The 18,801-nt window shown below is 61.6% G+C and overlaps 1 protein-coding gene across 3 annotated transcripts in view; it reads right to left on the bottom strand.

The window, feature by feature from the left end:
* The window catches only part of HDAC4 (histone deacetylase 4), a 271,373-nt gene extending 256,178 nt beyond the window's left edge, over window positions 1-15,195 (bottom strand). The window contains exons 1-2 of one of the 3 annotated variants that reach the window (XM_041767847.1): window positions 15,011-15,195; window positions 14,416-14,459 (exon numbers count right to left, since the gene is read on the bottom strand). The gene's annotated coding sequence lies outside the window, so the exon portion shown is untranslated. Of the gene's footprint in view, window positions 1-14,415; window positions 14,615-15,010 lie in introns of those variants that run through there. The other 2 variants (XM_041767846.1, XM_041767851.1) reach the window with 2 other exon arrangements.
* Window positions 15,196-18,801: the final 3,606 nt, after the last annotated feature.

Genomic DNA, 18,801 nt, shown 5'->3' with positions numbered 1-18,801 from the left:
AGCCAGAGGGTCCAGTGACAGTCGGGCCAGGGTCAGCGGGGCCAGGGTCTGCGGGGCCGGGGTCAGTGGGGCCGGGGACTGCGGGGCCGGGGACAGCAGGGCCAGGGTCAGCGGGGCTGGGGACAGCAGGGCTGGAGCCAGCAGTGGGCACTGGGTGCTAGCATGTTCTGAACATGGGGTTTACCGCTCAGCAAGACCCTCTCTTCTGATGCAGTCACCACCACAAAAACATGCCTCTTTGTTGTCTCCGACTACATCTGCATGCAAAACACACTCGAGCCAGGAAAATGTAAGTTCTGGGGAATGGAAACCCATTTTTCAAATGTGAAAGGCAAATGAAAAGAAAGAGAAAGAGAAAACAAGGTACATTTTATTCGCGTGCAGAAAACGTAAACGAAAGCTGATTTCCTTTCTTCACCCTGACCCGGTAAATGACGTAAGGAAACTGTCCCCGGCGGTTTCAGAATTACGATGTGAGTCCTAAGTGCGGTGGGCGCCAGCCCATCTCGGTCCAGAGGCGTGTCACTTCCCTCGGTGCTGAAACAATTCAGCTCTGGACGACGAGAGCCCTGGGAGAGGAGCCCTCGAGTGGCCTCCCGCAGGCAGGGCACTGGCTGACGGGGCGTCACCAGGCCACCACCCGGCTCCCTGTGGCACAGGCTCATGGGCGCGGCAGCTCCCCAGGCAGCGCAGGCCTCCGGGGCGGACCCGAGTGACGCGGAGCTCACAGAGCCCCACGGGGCGACAGACTGCGATGTCACCTGAGGTCCCCGGATCTCTGCGCTCCTCGTGGCAATCAGCCGCGGCACAGAATCACACCAACACTAGCTGGTTTCCCAAGCGAGGCAGGGCACGCACCCACGTTAACAGATTAAAATTAGGCACCCTAATTATTAAACTGTCACTGTAAAAGCCGGAAATACCATTTTTTTAAATGAATAGAAGAACTAATGGGTTTTTTTTTATTTGCCTGCCTTTGTGATACCCAGCCTGTCTCTTCCTACCAAGGCACCCATCAAACATGCTTCTGCCACACATGCACATTAAATCATTAGCACTTTCCCCAATTACAGCAACCGCTTATTTGTATCGCCGATCTCCTCTCCCAACTCAGTTCCTTAACGTTAGTGACACTGCAGATGCTTTAATAAGCAACACTCTCAGGCCATCCCAGAGCAATACTTGCCCTTCCACACCTTTCTGACCTGTAGCTGCAGGACCCCGTAGTGGCCTGTGCCAGTCATCCAGGGGTGGCCACAGGGCTCTCAGCTCCACGCATCCGAGAGGGGCTTTCGCCCAGAGGGCCACGGGCAGGGGGCCTCCCAGAGTCCTCCCCGAGGCCCCACTATGGGGAGAACCGCGGTTCCCACGGGAGGCCCAGGACAGCCCCGGTGGGAGTTTCTGCGACAGCTCACACTTTATCCAAACACTCGGGTGACATGTCCACTCGGCCCCATTACCACCACGTTCTACGCCTGTTTTACTGCGGCACCCCTCGTACCGTACCGTCCACTGGCTTCGTTCCCTTCACGCCAGGCTTTGGGGCCCAGGGGACACACCCACGTCCTGCGGCCCCTCCGTGGCTCCAGTGTCCCCGTGCCCCGTGCCCACCTCCCTGCGGTGCCCTCACTGCCCTCGCCAGACGGGCGGCCCCGCACTGCTTCTGCCGGCAAAGGTCACGGTCACAGAGTGGCCCCGTCCTTCACACTTCAACTCGGACGTCTCCGAGTTTGGAACCCGAAAGGAGGAGAACACTGGCTGCTGGGAGAGCGAGCCAGGCTTGAACAGGCCTGGTGGCACTGGGCGGGGCGGGGCCGGGCGGGGCCGGGCAGGGCAGGGCCAGGAACAGAGGCCGGTTTCTTCACTACTCCAGCCAGAACAGGTACCTCCACAGCCGGCTCCTCGGAGAACCCAGACACATCCACACCAAGGACACAGCCCACGGTGAAACAGCAAAGGAAAGTTCGTTTCCAGATCCCACATGCTGGAAGTTTGCCCGGCAACCACATCTTCGTTTCTCTCCCAAGTCCCAAGTCTAGCACCGCAAGGACGGGGCCCCCCCGGTTCCGATATCTGCTGCCATGCTCCCCCCCGTACCCCGATCCAGCTGTAGCACCCTCCTGCAAGACGGGCCAGGGCGGGGGGCCCAGGATGCCTGCAGGTGTAGAGGACGGCCCTCTCCGGTGAGCAGCACAGGCCAACAAGCACAGAAACGCCACACGGGAGGGAACGGGACCGCGACTGAAAAGGCCGCGCAAGACGAAGACTGGGTAGTCTGAGCATCCGCTGCGTGTAGCAGAGCGCGGCACACTTTCACCTTCCAGAGCAGGGGGGGGGGGGGGGGGGGGGGGGGCACGAACACCCCGGAGGCAGAGCCCCAGCGGGGCCTCGCTGCACACCCTCCTAGCATTCTCAGGCTTACACAAACTCCCCAGGACATCAGCCCGCGGGTCAGGGAGCAAGAAGGCCTGGAGACGCTCCCAGCTCCTGCTCGTCCACCCCGAGCACAGCTCCCGGGTGAGCCCAGGTGCAGACACGGGAACATGGGAGCCCGTCAGGCGGGCCATCTATGGGAAGAGCCTCTTCCCGACTCTCCCTCATCAGCAGGCACCTCGGCACCCCAGCCCACAGTGGGAGGCGCTGGACGGCAGAGATGGGCGGCAAGACTGGGTGGCCACACACACCGTCTGCTTCCTTACGTCTCACCCAGGCCTATGGGAAGGAGGCTGCAACTCGGCGGCAGCACAGCTCGGCGGCAGCACAGCTCGGCAGCAGAGCCAAGCCTCAGCGGCAGGAAGTACCAATGCACATGCCTGGCCTGGCACTACAGATTTCCAGCCCCGGGACTTCCAAGGGACAGTGTGACAACAGCACGGCTCACAGCCCCTAACAGCGGCCTCCTCAGTTCCTCCTCACAAGGCAGGAAGGGGACAGAGTCCAGGAGAAACGATGGTCGGGCTCTGCGACTGCAAGGGCATCACGACTACACCCGCCACCAGTGAATTGAAAGGAAGCCACCCACCATCCAAAGCGGCGGCCTCGCAGCACTGTCCTGGACACCTAAGCAAGCCCCTGGCGCAGGTGCTCATGGAAGCCCAGGGCGGGAAAGCCCGGAGAACGGGGTGGAGGCAGCTCCGTGCGGCCAGGCAGAGGGCACACACGGGAGAATGTGGGGAAGGGAAGCTGGACGCACCCTAGAGCTCCACAGGTGGGGCAGAGGACCCGAGGTTTATCCCAGGCAATGAGAAGCCGCAAACATCAGGGTAGGTGCACCAGGCCTGGGAGACGAGAAAGGTTGATGTCAGAATGTAGGTGAAAGATGGGGGACTGAGGCGGCTCCCAGGGAGCACACTTGGGGGTGGAGGTCAAGGCCAGTGGCAGGGAGAGCCAGATGCCATGTGAACAGGGAGCCAGGGGCGCAGCGATGAGAGGAGTGGGGACCACGGGAGGGCCACCGCCAGAGCCAGGCAGGCGCCCTAGCTCCAAGAGGAATACGGGGCCCGGGCCCAATGTCCCCCTCGAGGTCTCGTGGGCCGGCGAGCCGATGTGGACCAAGGAGCACCCTCCACTGGAAAGGTTCAGGAGGAGCGTGGCCCCAAGGGGCAGGTCCCGTGGGTGCCCAGGGCAGCTGGAGGCCTTAGGAGCCAGGGGGACCTGCTGAGTGACAGGCAGGAGCCCTCCGGGGGAGCTGCGAGGGTCACTGACCACGTCCGTGCCTGATGCCACAAGCACACCAGCTCCAGGGGTGCCCCTGGGCCTCAAGGAACCCCCTCTCCAGTCCAGGACAGAGAGAAGCCTGTCCCAGAGGCCCACAGGCAAGGACGGCCTCAGCCGCGGCCCAACGGGACCGCGGGACCGCGGGCCCGATGGGACAGACATCAACCTGCCTCCGTGCAGAGCTACGGCAGCCGGCCCGCGGCCCGGACCTGAGCGAGCCGGGCGCATGAGGATGGGGAAGTGGGTGAGAATTGCACGCCGTGGAGGGAGAATTTCATCACCCAACCGTCACCAGGGCACCTCGTTCCAGAAACTGCCATCCCTCGTTAAGTGGTAGGTGGCCCAAGGCGAGCAGTTGACGTCAGGCCGCAGGAAGCAGGGAGAGGAGCCAGTCTCTCATAGTGTACACGTGTTCCACGTGTGCTCGTGCTGACATGCACGCATCTGGGCATGTGTGCACGTGTGTGCGTGTGTCCACATGTGTACACGTGTGTGCGTGTGTCCACATGTGTACACGTGTGTGCGTGCCTGTCACTCACCACGTCCATACATCCGAGACCTTAACCGTGAGCTAAAGAAGGGAGGACGGGTAGACGTGGCCACCACGAGGTCCCCCGCCGGAGCAGCTGCCCCGCCCCCGGGCACCAGGGTGGCCACAAGCAGGGGCTGGGGCGGGGCGGGAACGTCTTGCAGCCGCCCAGATGAGGCCTGCACTGCCGCGGCCCCACCATACGCGGTGCAGCTGTGCACCTGCCCGGCAGGGACCGCACGGCCGCCCACCACGCACACCAACACAGAGCCCAGGACGGCCTCTTCCACCCGACCTCGGTGAGAGCCCCTGGGGGAGGGGCGCAGGGCTGAGGCGCTCTGCCTCTGGCCGGGCCCTTCCCCGGGAGACCACCAGGCCTGTGCCCCCAGCCCGCAGGGGCAGCACACCGCGTCCCCAGCTCGGCCAGCCCAGCAGCATCGTGTTCTCATTCTGCACAAACAGACCTGGACCCGGCAGGGAGAGGCCGCTCTGCAGCCTGTACGTGGCCGCGCAGGGGTGCACACCCGGACCCCTCTCTGAAATGCTGAGCCCCTCACTACCTGCCTTCCTGGCCCACACGCGCACCGCACAAGGCGCCCTGTCCCTCGGGGCGGACAGTGACACGTGCGTTCCCTGCAGGGCCGGGGGAGGGATACCTGGCTCAGACCACCCCCCCCCCAGCCCACCACCCTGCTTCGGGGGCTGGGCTGGCCTGCTCTCGCGCCGGCGGGGACTAAGAAGGTGGAGGGGACGAGGAGACAGCACTCAGTCCCGCCACGGTGCCCGGCCCCAGAGAAGGATCCAGAATGCAGCCGGGTAGGGCCCCCCCGCCGGGGGGCACAGGAAACTCCAGACGGGCCAGAGCACCTCTCCCTGGCAGGCGTGGGGCCGGGGCCGCTGACCCTGTGTCTCGCGTCATCATGACAGCAATCCTGCCACTGGAGCCTCGCAGGCCCACTTTGCAGCTGAGTATCTGACCATTTGCACAGCGGAGGGTTGTGAGGCCGGGATCCTGCCACCACCCACCTGACCTCAACCTGACCTCAAGGCGCACTCCCTGCACAGCACCCCCTGCCTGCAGAGCAGATGTGACCCGCAGGCCTTTCGGATCCACCAGGCCTGAGTGCACTTCAGCGGGCAAGACCTGCCCCCGGCCCTCTGAGGACACCCCCGGCACGTGCCCACCTCTGCTGGGCGGAGAGCTAACGTGGACGCAGCCCTCCCTCCTGGGCCGCTGAGGCAGAGGCATCAGTCAGGGGCCCTGCCGTCTCAGCTCCACCGTCCCCACTCCCAGGGCCCCTCCCAGGGGTGTGGGCACCCAGGCCAGCTGGTGGAGGGAGAGCACGGAGGAACCTCGCTGATGGGCTCTATCACCCCATCCACCTTGCCAGCTGGCCAGCTCCAGCCGCACGCCGCAGGCATCCAGGGCCCAGAGCAACCCAGGAAGAAGGGCACAAGGCAGGCCAGTGTGCCCCAGCACCTGGACCCTGCTGAGCCCTTCCCCTGGGACCCGCACAGAGGGCCCCTACAGGACTCCCTGGCGTGAAATCTGTGATCGGTACGGCACCGCGCGCGGCGCGGAAACCCCAGGAGGGCTGTGCTGGACCTGCTGCGGGGGCCGCGGAGAGCGGGGTGCTCCACGGAGAGCACTGGGCACTGGGTCCCTCCTCAGCACCCATCCCTCCTACCACACAAGGGAAGCTGGCTCCTCAACCAGCTTCTGGGAGAGGCTGAGCCACTCAGCACAGTCCACACCCGTGGCCAGCGACGGTTCAGAGGGGGCAAGTAACCTCAGCCATACCAAGCAGAGTAAATCTCATAGGACTTTTGCTGGGACAAATATGCTTTCTTTCCTAGTGGCATGAACCAGTGTACACGCAGCCCCAAGGACAGCTGGCAGGACCCTCTTAGGCAGGAAGGTGACTCTCCCAAGCAGGGGACAGAAATAAGCCCATCCTGAGGACACCGTCGTGGAGCTGGATCAAGCCGTGCCTGAACTCTTCAGTCACCTGACTTTCAGGGAAAGCAAGTCAGTCAGTTCCCTGCAGCACATGGTGCTCTGTGAATGAGCCATGGAGAGCTGTGACGACAGCTACAGGAAACAGCAGCAGGGCGGCAGCAGGTGGACCCTCGGTCCCGGTGCCCCGGCTGGTGCCCCTGCTGGCGGGGCACAAAGAACAGTGGGGAGAAGCGGAACGGGCACCCCCCGGGCAGCGGCACGCTCGGGGGCTGCTCCCTCTTCCAGAACACCGGGGGAGCCTCACGGATGGCGACAGCCCAGCATGCAACGTCCGCCGCTCGTGTTCACGATCCCCCTCGGGGCCACAGACTTCGGCACCCCCAGCCTGGCGACCGGTCGCATGGAGGTCGAGGCCCAGGCCCAAGCCCTGTGTGCGGGCCGCAGACTGGCCTCCGGGCCCTGCCGCGCCCTGGGGCTGCCCTGCCGGCGTGCGCGGGGCCGGGTGCTGCTGAGCGCCCGAGAACGGGACCTCTGCAAGCTAACAGCTCCCGGCCCGACGAGACAGACACCGGCTCCCACACATGCCCGGGGGCCTCCGGGGACGGGTTCACCCTGCGGTGACCTCGGCAGACACGGGCCAAGACGCCCTGCGTGGGCACAGGGACCTCAGGGAGCCCTCAAGTTACGTGAGGGACACTGAGGTCACCAACACTCCCCTTGCACACCACCACCTTCCTGAGACCTGCCGGGGGAGAGGCGGAGCAGAAGCGCCAAGCCCTGGGGACAGACCCCCAAGCCCTGGGGACAGACCCCCGAGCCCTGGGGACAGGCCCGTGCCCTGCAGCAGCCCGTCTGGCCTCCCCTCCTCCAGGCAGGACACCTGACCTGCACAGACAGGGCAGCACCAGCCCCGCAACGAGGTCGCACCAGGGAAGCCGGGATCTCAACCCGGGTCCGCCTCCACAGCCGCGTCTGTCCTCAGCACCCGACGCCGAGGCAAGCAGGGCGTCCCCATCTGTGGAAGCCCCTCCTGTGCACGACAGGGCACTCAGCACCCCGGAAACAGAACTAGCACATCCGACAAGTCACACCCCGCCACACCCACGACGAATCCACCCGGGTTGCCGACCCCAGAGCACAGTCCCACTGCGCGCCCATTGCTCAGCCCCATCTGCTACTTAATTAAAACAATTCAGGGGGGGATCCCTGGGTGGCGCAGCGGTTTAGCGCCTGCCTTTGGCCCAGGGCGCGATCCTGGAGACCCGGGATCGAATCCCACGTCGGGCTCCCGGTGCATGGAGCCTGCTTCTCCCTCTGCCTGTGTCTCTGCTTCTCTCTCTCTCACTGTGTGCCTATCATAAATAAATAAAATTAAAAAAAAAAATTTTTATAAAACAATTCAGTGGGCGCCGGGTGGCTCAGTGGGTTCAGCATCCTACTCCTGATTTCGGCTCGGGTCACGACCCCAGTGTTGTGAGCTCCCTCTGTAGCACGGAGCCCGCTGGAGCATTGCTCTCTCCCTCCCCGCTGCACCCCCCACAAAAAAAAAGAATTTTAAAAATAACAGTTTCTTCAAAATGCAACACATGTGGATGAACATTATCCAGTCTGACACAGAAAGACGTCCTTATTCGGGGACAGAGCTGGGGGTGCACTTTACACTGTTGTTTGCTGACCCCCGTCCCAAAAGGTCAACGGTCCCATCAGCCCAGAAAAGTGAGTGGAACAGCAAGTCTAAGAGGGAGAGCCGGGTGTCAACCTGGCAGGGCCTGACCCCCGCCGTGATCTGCCCACCGGCCGGGGCCCTGCTTTCCACCCAGATACCCCAAGGACACGGACCCTGTGCCCAGAGAGCCCTTGTAGGGGGCCAAGCGGTGCTCAGACTTAGCCTTGACTCCCACATATAAAACCAACAGCTGGGTTAGAGGCTGGCTCGGGTCCCTTCCAGAATGTTCTATGCTGACTCCTACAGAGCTCAGGCTCTCCCAGCTGCTCTAAGGAGTCCTGGGCCCAGAAGAGGGCTCTCAGTAACGGGCTGAATGAGGGAAGGACCCCATAGCCCCCCGGCCTGGGCCCTCACTTCTCACCCAGAGCCCTCTGTGCCAGTGGCCCAGGCCAGGCGTGCCCCAGAGGGGGGCCACCCGGGGCCTCACGGGAGGGGGTGCACACCCACGTCCCCACCCATGCTGCCTCCTCCAGGCTGGACCCAGAGAAGCCAGGTGCCCAGCGCCTCGCAGGAACCAGAAAAGACAGAAACCTCGACGAAGCAGGAGCAGACTGCACGGGTGAGCGAGGGCGGAAGACTGTGCCCCGGGCAGCCCCCCGGTGGGTCCTGCTCAGCCTTCCTCACACGCAGGCCTGGGAGCCTCACAGCCACGGCCCCACAACTCTGGCTAAAACCCCCCACTCATACGGGCGGCTCCACGGCCGCCGTCCCCCAGCCCCCCCGGCTTCCCACGACCTGGTGCACCTGTGCGAGCTCACCCCCTCTTCCTCCTGTTCCCACCAACGTCTACGCTGCACGGCAGAGGCCAGGGCTTCCAGGTCAAGGTGGGAGGGGACCTCTGCATCTGCTGCTGAGTCCTCCCAAGAGTCCTCCCAACACAGGGAGCCTGCCCTGAGCAGCGTCCCCCTCCGCCGTCACACCCGTACTTGGGCTGGGGGCGGCTGAGGATGAACAACTGCGCCCTTAGAAACTTTTAGGACACACTCGCTCCCAGCCACAGCCGCCACCCCCACTCTCCCACCAGAGGACCCGGTGGGGGCACCCAGAACCTTGGTCTGCAACAGACGGGCTCCAGCGAACAGCCCCCAGCCCCACGCTCCTGCGGGACCGCTCAGCCCCGTCCTGTGTGAGCCCGGCTGGCCAGGCCTTCGGGCCCTAAGAACCGACTTACCGTTTCAGGCCCGACTTAGTCCAACCCAAGCCTTGACGCACGCCGGGCGCTTCATCAGCAACAGTAAACACGGCCAGGCCTCCGCGCCTGGACCCGAGCGGACCACAAAGCGCTCGTGCACACCCGTCCCCACGTATCCTGTTCAACTCCCAGGCCAGGTAAGAGTGACCGCGCCACGGCACGAATCCCGACGTGAAGCAAACGGACAAATGTCGTTCGCCCCAGCCGCGGCTACCCGGGGCCCCAGGCGACCCCGCGGAGGGCCAGCTGCGCCTCCCCCATCCCCGAGCCCCTTCCCCTGGATTCACGGCGCCTCCTTAACGCACGTCGTCTGCAGGACCAGGACTGAGCAGCCCGGCCGGACGGAGGCGGGGAGGAGACGCCGAGTTCCAGAGCGCCGCAGGGGCAGGTGCGGGGAGGCCCGGACACGTGGCCGCCGGCTCTCCAGGCCCCGCACCTGCACCCTCCGCAGGGCGCGCCCGCGTGCCCTGCAGCCCCACGGAGCCCAGCCACGGCCGGGGCGCTCAGCCACCAACGTCCCAAAGAGCGACTGAAATTGCACGACTGGAGCCCGTCAGGAAGCCGGCCTGGTGTGACCGGGGACCTAAGGGTCCGCATGGATGGGGGAGGGGACGGGAAAGGTAGTGCGGACAGACAGACACAGCGCGTCCACGCCCTGGGCCGGCAGGCGGCTTGCGAGGCAAAGGCAGGGAAGAGGACAGGCGCCATCGCGGGAGGCCGGTCCCAGGGGGTCGCAGAACATCGGGAAGCCGCGACACGGTGTCCAGCAAGGGAGTGAGGGGTACGGATCTGCTGCTGGGGGAGGCCCCTGAGGCGGCCACTTGCAGCACAGATTGCACCACAGCTGCCCAGACCCAGGAGGCCAGCTCCCCGCGAGGAGAGCTTACCGGCGAGTCACGGCAACAAATCCCCTAAATTCTTCTAATGCTAAGCATATTTATCAACTTCCCAAGGACTTGTTTTTCCTCCTTTATAAATAATGAAGTCCAAGAGTGTTTTTTCCCCAGTGATCATAGCAGGCTTTAAAAAAAAAAAAAGCATTACTATTAAGAAGTAACAACACACACCCAGGGCAAAAACCTACACTAGTAACATTTATGAAAAGTCCACAGAGCCCCTCACACCCCATTTCCCTGACACCCAAGGGCCACCATTATCACTTCAGAGACCCATGTAGTTAAAAATAAAATAAAATAAAATAAAATAAAATAAAATAAAATAAAATAAAATAAAATAAGGGATCCCCTGGGTACGACTGCCCAGGCCCTACTCTCTCATCACACTGCACACTTCTGATCCGTGAGCCTGCCCATCCGTATTCCACGGGATGAAAATACTGAAGTGTATTTATTAAGTATCGCCTTCATAAATAATGCAGTGATAACCTCCCGCGCGGATCTGGATATCCAAGCACTTATCGTATTCTTTCTTAAGAATAAATAGTCCCAACAAGCAGAACTGCCAGGATCAGAGAAATGACCAATTACATTTTTGACTCGTAAAACTTTTCTGGAGGGTAATAAAGTAATTAGGCTTTGCTCTCCAGGGAGCAAATAATAGTAACAGTCAACACTTACATTGTGCTTACTATGTGCCAGGCCCGATCCTAAGCACTTCCACACAGTGGATTTCCATTTCACAGAAACCATAAAGGAATTGTTATCCAACCAACGGGTACCATCAAACAACCTTTGCTGATGTGATGGGCATAAATGGAATCTTTCATCTGAAATTCTCTATTAATAAAGCTAAGATGTTTACATTAGCTACTGTGACTTGTATTATTTATAGGCTTTGCTCATCTTACAATAGGAACGTTCATCCTTTTCTTATTGGTTTGCAAAAGCTCTTTACATATTGGCTATTAAGCTCATACAGGCACATCTTGTTATATATTTTTTCTCTTATTGTCTCTTAACCTCACATATGGAACCTTTAGCCAGAAAGAATTTACCTTAATTCTTATGCTGTTAAACCTATGTGTTTCATCTTTAAGGTTTCTGGCTTGGTGTTAGAGTAAGAATAGACTGAATTGGTGGTTTTTCAAAGTTTTTGGTCCTTAGAATGCTTTCTTCCAATAAGAATTTCCAAGGCAATCCCGCAGACAAAATGATTAAGGCCAAAATGCATTGGTTGAAACGGACGTGGAGCACAAGGTGCTCCATCCTCGCCAACCCCCAGGCAGGCTCACGGGGAGATCCGAGCACAGGATCCAACAACCACGAGCCAACAGGAACCGTTAAGATCCCTTCCCTCCTATAATGCCACACACGCGACAGTGGAGAAAATCTGAATGATGTCCCAAACCCTACTGAACCCAGAAGATAATCCAAACGGTCACCCTCGCAAAGAGGCTACGCTCTCCCGAGTCCCTTAACAACACTGAACGTTGCAAGACCATCCCTCGGTGGCCTGGCAGCAGAGGCACGGAGGAGAAGGAATCGGCATCTGGGACTTGACAGAGCAAGGAGTACCAGATGCTCCATTTCCACTTCTCTCTCGGGTTCCTCCTCTGCAAAATGGGCAGAGAAGCAGCCACTTCATAAGGCTGTGGGAGAGAGAAACGGGATCTAGACGGCAAGAGCTCACGACAACACGCGGCCCCAAGCAGGTGCTCATTAAACGTCAGCCACCGGTCTCTCACAACCACTAGCGTTACGATCTCCTCGCTAGGAAAGACAGTCTGGCTTCCACGCTGACTGATGCAGATGGTGATCTGTCCCGGTGCCGCGGGGAGGATCGCAGAAGAGGCAACCCGGGCAGGGCCCTGGCGCTTCCTTCCAGGAAACCGAGGAGGAGGCACGTTAGAAAAGGCATGGCAGCGGCCCACCCCGCACCCCCGAACAGACCCCAGGAAGAGAAAACCGATCCTAGGAAGAGAACTCACAGATCTTACTTCCAGACGTTTTTTTTTCCCCAAAAGGAACACTCTGTAAACATATGCCGCGAAGGTCTGTTAAAACGCGGCGTCAGTTTTGCCAGGGAACCCTCATCTGACTTAACCGACAGACGCGACACCGTCCTCGAGGTCAAGGCCAACGGCCCTGAGCCCACCGCACGGCCCCGCACATACGGACCGTCTGAGATTGAAACAAAAACTGCCTCCCAACTTGCTGCCTGCCCCCCACCCCACCCCCGGAGCCATGAGAGGCTGCACCCGAGCGGGGCAAGGGCTGGAAGCCCGGCGACAAGAGCAGGGGCTCAGGCCAGGCTTCACCGGCTGCAGAGCGAGGACAGAAGCCGAAGCTCGCTCACGCGCGCACACACACACACACACACACACACACACACACTCGGGGGCTGGGCAGCCCATATCCCCAGCTGCAGTCATCGATTCTGGTCCAGGAACGCAAGCCCGGCCACAGCCTGTCGCCCGCGGCCTCGCGACACAGCAGTTGTCTCCCGCTCTCCGCGTCTCCCCCGCTCCCTCCATCAGGTATTAATCTATACCCGGGCAGCCCGGGAGCGATGAAAGCCCAGCCGTTTTCAATAGAGAACGGCATGGACGGATTCTACAGGAGTGATGAAATGTTTCTTCTGCTCTGGCAATTAAGACGGCACAAAGTCGCCTTTCCTCTGGTGCCACCCCCAACATCAAAGGATGAGAAATTCAAAGCCATTCATGCTGCATTGAAACCTCACAATGAAGCTGGGAAATGGAAGTCGATTACTGGGCATAAATATGCAGTAGTTAAAAGGAAAGAGTTATAACGAAATTAAACTGCAGCAACCCCACAACGTGTGGAAACTTCCAGAACTAGAGTGCCCCTGGTAAACACCGAGAGGGGCGTCCTTGTAAAGCAGGTTTCTGGTCGCCGAAAGTCCAGATCGGTCACCCCAGGTGCACGTGGCCAGGCCTGCCACGCTGCTCTGTCCACCTTGCTACGGGAGCAGCCCCCCAAGGCCTCGGAGAACGCGGCATTTGGACAGCTTGACTTTGCACGGCTGTGAAGCTGCTGACCACAGAACATTCTGGCTCGGGGCTGCCTAGGCCACATCTGTCCTTGGTCTCTAGGCCGTCCAGGCCTCCAGGAGTCCACAGTCATCCGCCCGCCCTGCACACACATACACACACAGCCTCGGCCCCCCACCCACCACCCCCCTGGCCCAGCCCCAGGGCTCCCCCAGAGGCACTCAGGCTGCCAGCTTGCAGGAGAATGAACTAACCCTAAAGAGGGCAGTGTTACATCTGCCTGCCGGATAAATCCCGTTTCTCTCCTGATTGATTACTGCTCTCGTTAGGAGGGTATTTGATCTTTAAAATAAAAGCCCAGAAACCCAGAAAGCTATACAAGTCTTACAATGTGTCAGGGTGTGTGGTTTTAAGGCAGGAAAATACTTCCCTCCCACACGAATGTGAATTCTGGGGAAAGATGCCACAGATCCAAGGGAGTAGAATATCTGGGAAAGCTTGATCGGTCTTAAAAATAGATAATTGAACACAGATTTTTTAGAATTCTCAGGAGCTACCTGAAACAAAAAAAAAAAAAAAGAGAGAGAGAGAGAGAGAGAAGAAAGAAAAGAAAAAAGAAAAGAGAAAAAAAAAAAAAGGAAAAATTTAAATCTCGCCTATTTTTGATACATCCAAAACTCCATTCTGATGAAACTTCTAACAGGGTGGCATTTCTGCATTTCCAATTATAATAGAGTAATCGTGTTGCCATAGTGACTGCAAAATTCTGCAATAACTTTTGTTGCTTTGTAATTGCCGGAGTGTGTATATATTCGTGTACGAGCAGCTGAGTTTTCTCCGGGTTCCCGATTCGGCGCCTCTCCTTTGCCTCTACCCCGGGGCCATCGCAGGGTGGCCTGCCACTGCCACCGCCACTGCCACCGCCACTGCCACCGCCACTGCCACCGCCACTGCCACGGCCACCGGCCGCCCGCCTGCCTTCCCTGGCACATGGGTTTCTGCACCAGGACAGGAGGACGGTCCCCGCCACTAGTCCCCCCAGTGCCATGCAACGCGCGTGGAGCCATCAGAGGCAACGAAGGCTCCCGGGAGGCCACGGTCATGTCACAAAAGAAAAAGTGAAACCAGGCCAAGGTGCAAACACCCCCCAGCGCTGCACCAGCAGGCAGCCCAGCTTCCCCGTCCTGCTGGGCGCCCGGCGCTGGCCAGGGCTGTGCACAGGTCGGCTCCCAGGCCTGCACGCTCGGGCGGCTGTGGGCATGGACACGAGAGGCTGAGCGGAGGAAGCAGAGGAAGCAAAGTGACTGCCCAGGCCCTTCCTCCCCGCCTCCCCCTCCCTCCCCTCCCTCCCCTCCCTCCCCCTCCCTCGCTGGCTCACCGAGGGCAGGCGGCGCTGCTCCGGGCGTGCAATCCGGCAGCTCCCTACAGTAATGCAATTAAGGTCTAGTTGGGAAAGTCACCGGCTCTTAAAAATAACCGAAGTTCCGTCTCCGCGACGCTCCGCTCGGGAAACTGTGTCACGGCGGGTCAGCGCCGACGGCGCGCGGGGAGGTCGGGGTCCCGGCCCCCCCGCCCCCGCCCCCGCCCCGCCCCGCCCCGCCCCGCCCCCGCCCCGCCGCGGGCCGCATCTGCACGCGGGGCGCCCGCCCCACCCCCCGCGCCCCGGGCACGACCCGGGCCCTCCCGCCGCCGCGGGCCCCGCGGACGCCCGGTTTTCTGCAAACTCACAGCCCTGGACAAAGTTACATAAACGGCGGCCGCCCGCGCCCCCCGCCCACCTGCGGGCCCCTCCCCGCCCCTCCCCGCCCCTCCCTCCCTCCGCTCCCCTGCGGGCGGCCGGCGCGGGCAGGTCGGCGCGGGGCGCGGGGCGCGGGGCGCGGGGCGCGGGCGGGGGGCGTCCACCTGCCGGGCGGGCGCGGGCGGGCGCGGGCGGGGCGCGGGCGGGGGCGGACAATGGCCGGGGCTGCGCTTACCGCGGCGGGCGGCGGGCGGGCGGGCGCTCTAGCCCCGCGCGGGCGCTCCGAGCCGCATCGCGTCCGCCTGCGCCTCCAGCGCCGCCACCACCGCCACCACCACCGCCACCAGCGCCGGCGGCGGGCGGGCGGGCGGGGACAGCGGGGACGCGGCCGCGGCGCGCCGGGCCCAGGCTGCTGCTGAGGCGGCGGCGGCGCGGGCGGCGGGCGGGCGCGCGGGCTCGGGCTCGGGCTCGGGCTCGGGCGCGGCGGCGGCGGCGGCGGCGGGGACGGTGCTCCGCGGCGGCGGCCCCACAACCTCCCCTCCTCATTCACAAAAAATTGACCCACGTTGAACCATGATGCCGCTCCCCCCTCCAGCACGGAGCCGCGCGCGGATAGGCCGCGCCCGCCGCCCGTCAGCCGCCGCGGCCCCGCCCCCCCGCCGGCGGCCCTGCGGCCATTGGCCGCGCCGGCCGCGCATCACCGCCCCGCCCTCCTGCCCGACTTCTAACGAAGGGCTCGTCAATTACGGCTCGGCCCCGCCCCCCGGGCCGCCCGGCCGCCCTCCCATTGGCCCGCTGGGGCCCCGGGTACCGCCCCGCGGGCTCCCGCCCCCCGTCCGGCGGCGGCCAATCGCCGGGCCGCAAGCCCTACAAACGGCAGGGACGCTCCACCTCTGCCCGCCTTCCCGCGCACATCCCGGACCCCATTGGCTGCCCGAGATGCCGATCCTCGGGGGCGGGGCCACCGGAGGACGCTCCCGGCGCCAGCCGCCGGACCCTTCGCGGTTGAGAAAGCGCCGGGAGCCGGGTGGGTCGTGAGTGTCAACGTGGGCGCTCGCCCCGGTGAGCTCCGCTCGGCAGCCGCGAAGGGCTGCTCCGCGCCGGCCCGGCTGTCGGGACCGAGCGCCGCAGCGCCTAGCGGGCGCACTCCCGGGCGCAGGCGGAGGCAGGGCTCCGGCCGGGCCTCGCCGCGGCCTCCATCTTGGGTACTGGCGGCGGTCACGTGGTGCGGCGTGCTCCCCGAGACGCACGGGCGGCGCGGAGGCCGAGTGCGCAGGCGCGGCGGGCCCCGCCCTGCCCCGCGGCGGGAACGCGGCCTCCGGGACGCGGGGCGCGGGCCGGCGGGTCTCCCCGCGGAGGTGGGGCCGCCGCGCCTGCGCCGCGGGCGGGAGTCGTCGGCCCCGCGGGGGGCCTGCTGCGCCGGTCGGCGCCGAGTGCACAGCGCGGAAAGCTGCGCGGGCCGGTGCTCCGGGCCGGGTCCAGTGGCCTCCCGGAGCCCCGCCGGCCCCGGAGACCCCGCGCGCTGGCGGTCGGGCGCGGAGCGTCCTTGGAGACCCGGACCCCCCGCGTGTGTCCCCCGCGGGAAGGAGCACCTGCGGCCCGTGTGCAGTGGCGGACGGCGGGGGCGCCGCGGGCCGGGCCCGGTCACCTGGCGGGGTGCACACCTGCGGGCTGGCCTCGGCCTCGGATGCATTGACCGCTCTGTCCCTAACACACCTCCTCCGGGGCCGTGCGCGGGCCCCCAGCGGGCGGGGTGCACACCTGCGAGCTGGCCTCGGCCTCCCTTGGCCGGACCACTGGGTCCCTAACATGCCTCCTCCAGGGCCCCCAGCGGGCGGGGCGTGCACACCTGCGGGCTGGCCTCGGCCTCCCTTGGCAGGACCACTAGGTCCCTAAGGAGCTTCCTCCGGGGGCACGTGTGCGGGGCGTGCACACCTGCGGGCTGGCCTCGGCCTCGGATGCATTGACTGCTCTGTCCCTAACACACCTCCTCCAGGGCCGTGCGCGGGGCCCCCAGCGGGCGGGGTGCACACCTGCATGCTGGCCTCGGCCTCCCTTGGCCGGACCACTGGGTCCCTAACACACCTCCTCCAGGGCCCCCAGTGGGCAGGGCGTGCACATCTGCTTGCTGGCCTCAGCCTCAGCCTCGGACTGAGTGTCCCTAACACACCTCCTCTGGGGCACGTGCACAGGGCGCCCCAGCGGGCAGGGCGTGCACACCTGTGTGCTGGCCTTGGCCTGGGATGGACTAACCACTCTGTCCCTAACACACCTCCTCCGGGGCATGTGCACGGGGGCATTCGTTGCTTTCCATAAAGGGCTCTGCAGTGAGTGCACAAATAAAACTTTGTGCCTGGCAGGTGTTTCGGGACCCAAACCGGTGGCTCAAAAAACTTGAGAGCTTAATAGTCAAAGTTCGTTTAATCCACTGTCTCATCAGTAAAGCGCCACCTTTCCTAGAAAGCAGAATCCAGAGGGATCATTTAACCCAATCCAAGGGTTTGATTTGGTTCTGTTTTTTTTCCCCTCAAGCACCAAAATGCCCTTACTGGTCCAGTCCTGCTAACGTGAACCTGGACCCTGGCCTTATACCGAAGTGTACGTGCAGCGGGAACATGGCCCAGCTCGAGACCTTGGTCAGGACAGAGAAAATCCATGGAGAAGTGGGCAGCGATGATTATTAGGTCCTGGGAGGTTACCTGCCATGGGAGAGGAGGCCAGGGCAGGCCCGCACTGCCCTCCGGCTCCCTCCTGCCTGTCATCCTCTAACAGAGGCCACCCTCACCTTCATTCCACTGAAACCTGAGCCTAGCTCTGAGTTTTAGGGCCCAGTTGCTTTTTCAGGGGAGAAAAGTAGGATTTCTGTTGTAATGAAAAAATCTCCGCCTTGTACTATTTCATCAGGAGCATGGGGTGTTCTATCAACTCTCCAGAACTTAAAATCAGAAAACAAGTCTGTTTGATTATCAATTGCAGAGTAATCCTGGAGACAGACAGAGCTGAGAGCTGATGGGGTCTCTGTGACCAAGCTGGCGTGTGGGGTGCTGGCAGAGGTGTGTGGGTGCTTATTTTGAGGGCCTTTCCTTTTAGAAATGAGCAGAGGTTGGTTTTTGATGTTGTTCTTGATCATTGATTCCCAGAGGGAAAAAATGCAGCTATGTCAGGAAAAATTGAATTTTCAAAAGTGAAAATGCACGATTTTACAGTATTTTGAATGTATTGAAATAAGTAATGATTAGAAAGCCTTGGGCGTTCTAAGTAGAAATGACTGTCCTAAGACAGCTTAACTTTGAAGCAAATGAATAGTGAATTGCAGAATTTTAAAACAAAAGACCTGGATAAAGAAAATTACCACTGGTGGCCTGGCTGATGACCGAAGAGGTACACTTATCGAATGTTCGTGAAAGGTGAAACAGAATCCCTGGTAGGGTAACATTCAGATGATAAAAATTAAGTTATAGAGTCATTTCACAGATTATTAAAAGGTGTACAATAATCGGGAAACCCATACACGTCTAGTAAGATTAATTTTACAGGGATCCCTGGGTGGCTCAGCAGTTTAGTGCCTGCCTTTGGCCCAGGGCGTGATCCTGGAGTCCCGGGATCAGGTCCTGCATTGGGCTCCCGGCATGGAGCCTGCTTCTCCCTCCTCCTGTGTCTCTGCCTCTCTCTCTCTCTCTCTTTCTCTCTATGTCTATCATAAATAAATCTTTTAAAAAATTAATTTTACAAGCACAAAATAAGAGACACATGCCTGGAGAAACAGTCACATGGAAGAGGTCTGGGATCTACTCCGAGGAGGGATTCATTAAGGAGTAGAATTGCACTTGGGGGGGAGGGCGTGCAGTCACACTGTGTGCCCGTGAGCCTCACCTGCAGGCCCGAGCACGCCTCTGGAGAGGGCAAGAACCCCACTCGCCTCTTCTGGGGAAGAACATAGGACCTGAGCAGCCGTGTCTGCTCTTGGTCTCCGAGGGAATGTCTGGCTGAAGGAGACCGTTCACAGCCAGTACGAAGGATTGGGAC

Source organism: Vulpes lagopus, chromosome 8 (assembly GCF_018345385.1).
Source record: "Vulpes lagopus strain Blue_001 chromosome 8, ASM1834538v1, whole genome shotgun sequence".
Taxonomy (NCBI): domain Eukaryota; kingdom Metazoa; phylum Chordata; class Mammalia; order Carnivora; family Canidae; genus Vulpes; species Vulpes lagopus.
Note: the sequence above shows the minus strand (reverse complement) of the source record. Positions and strands in the feature narration are given on the sequence as shown.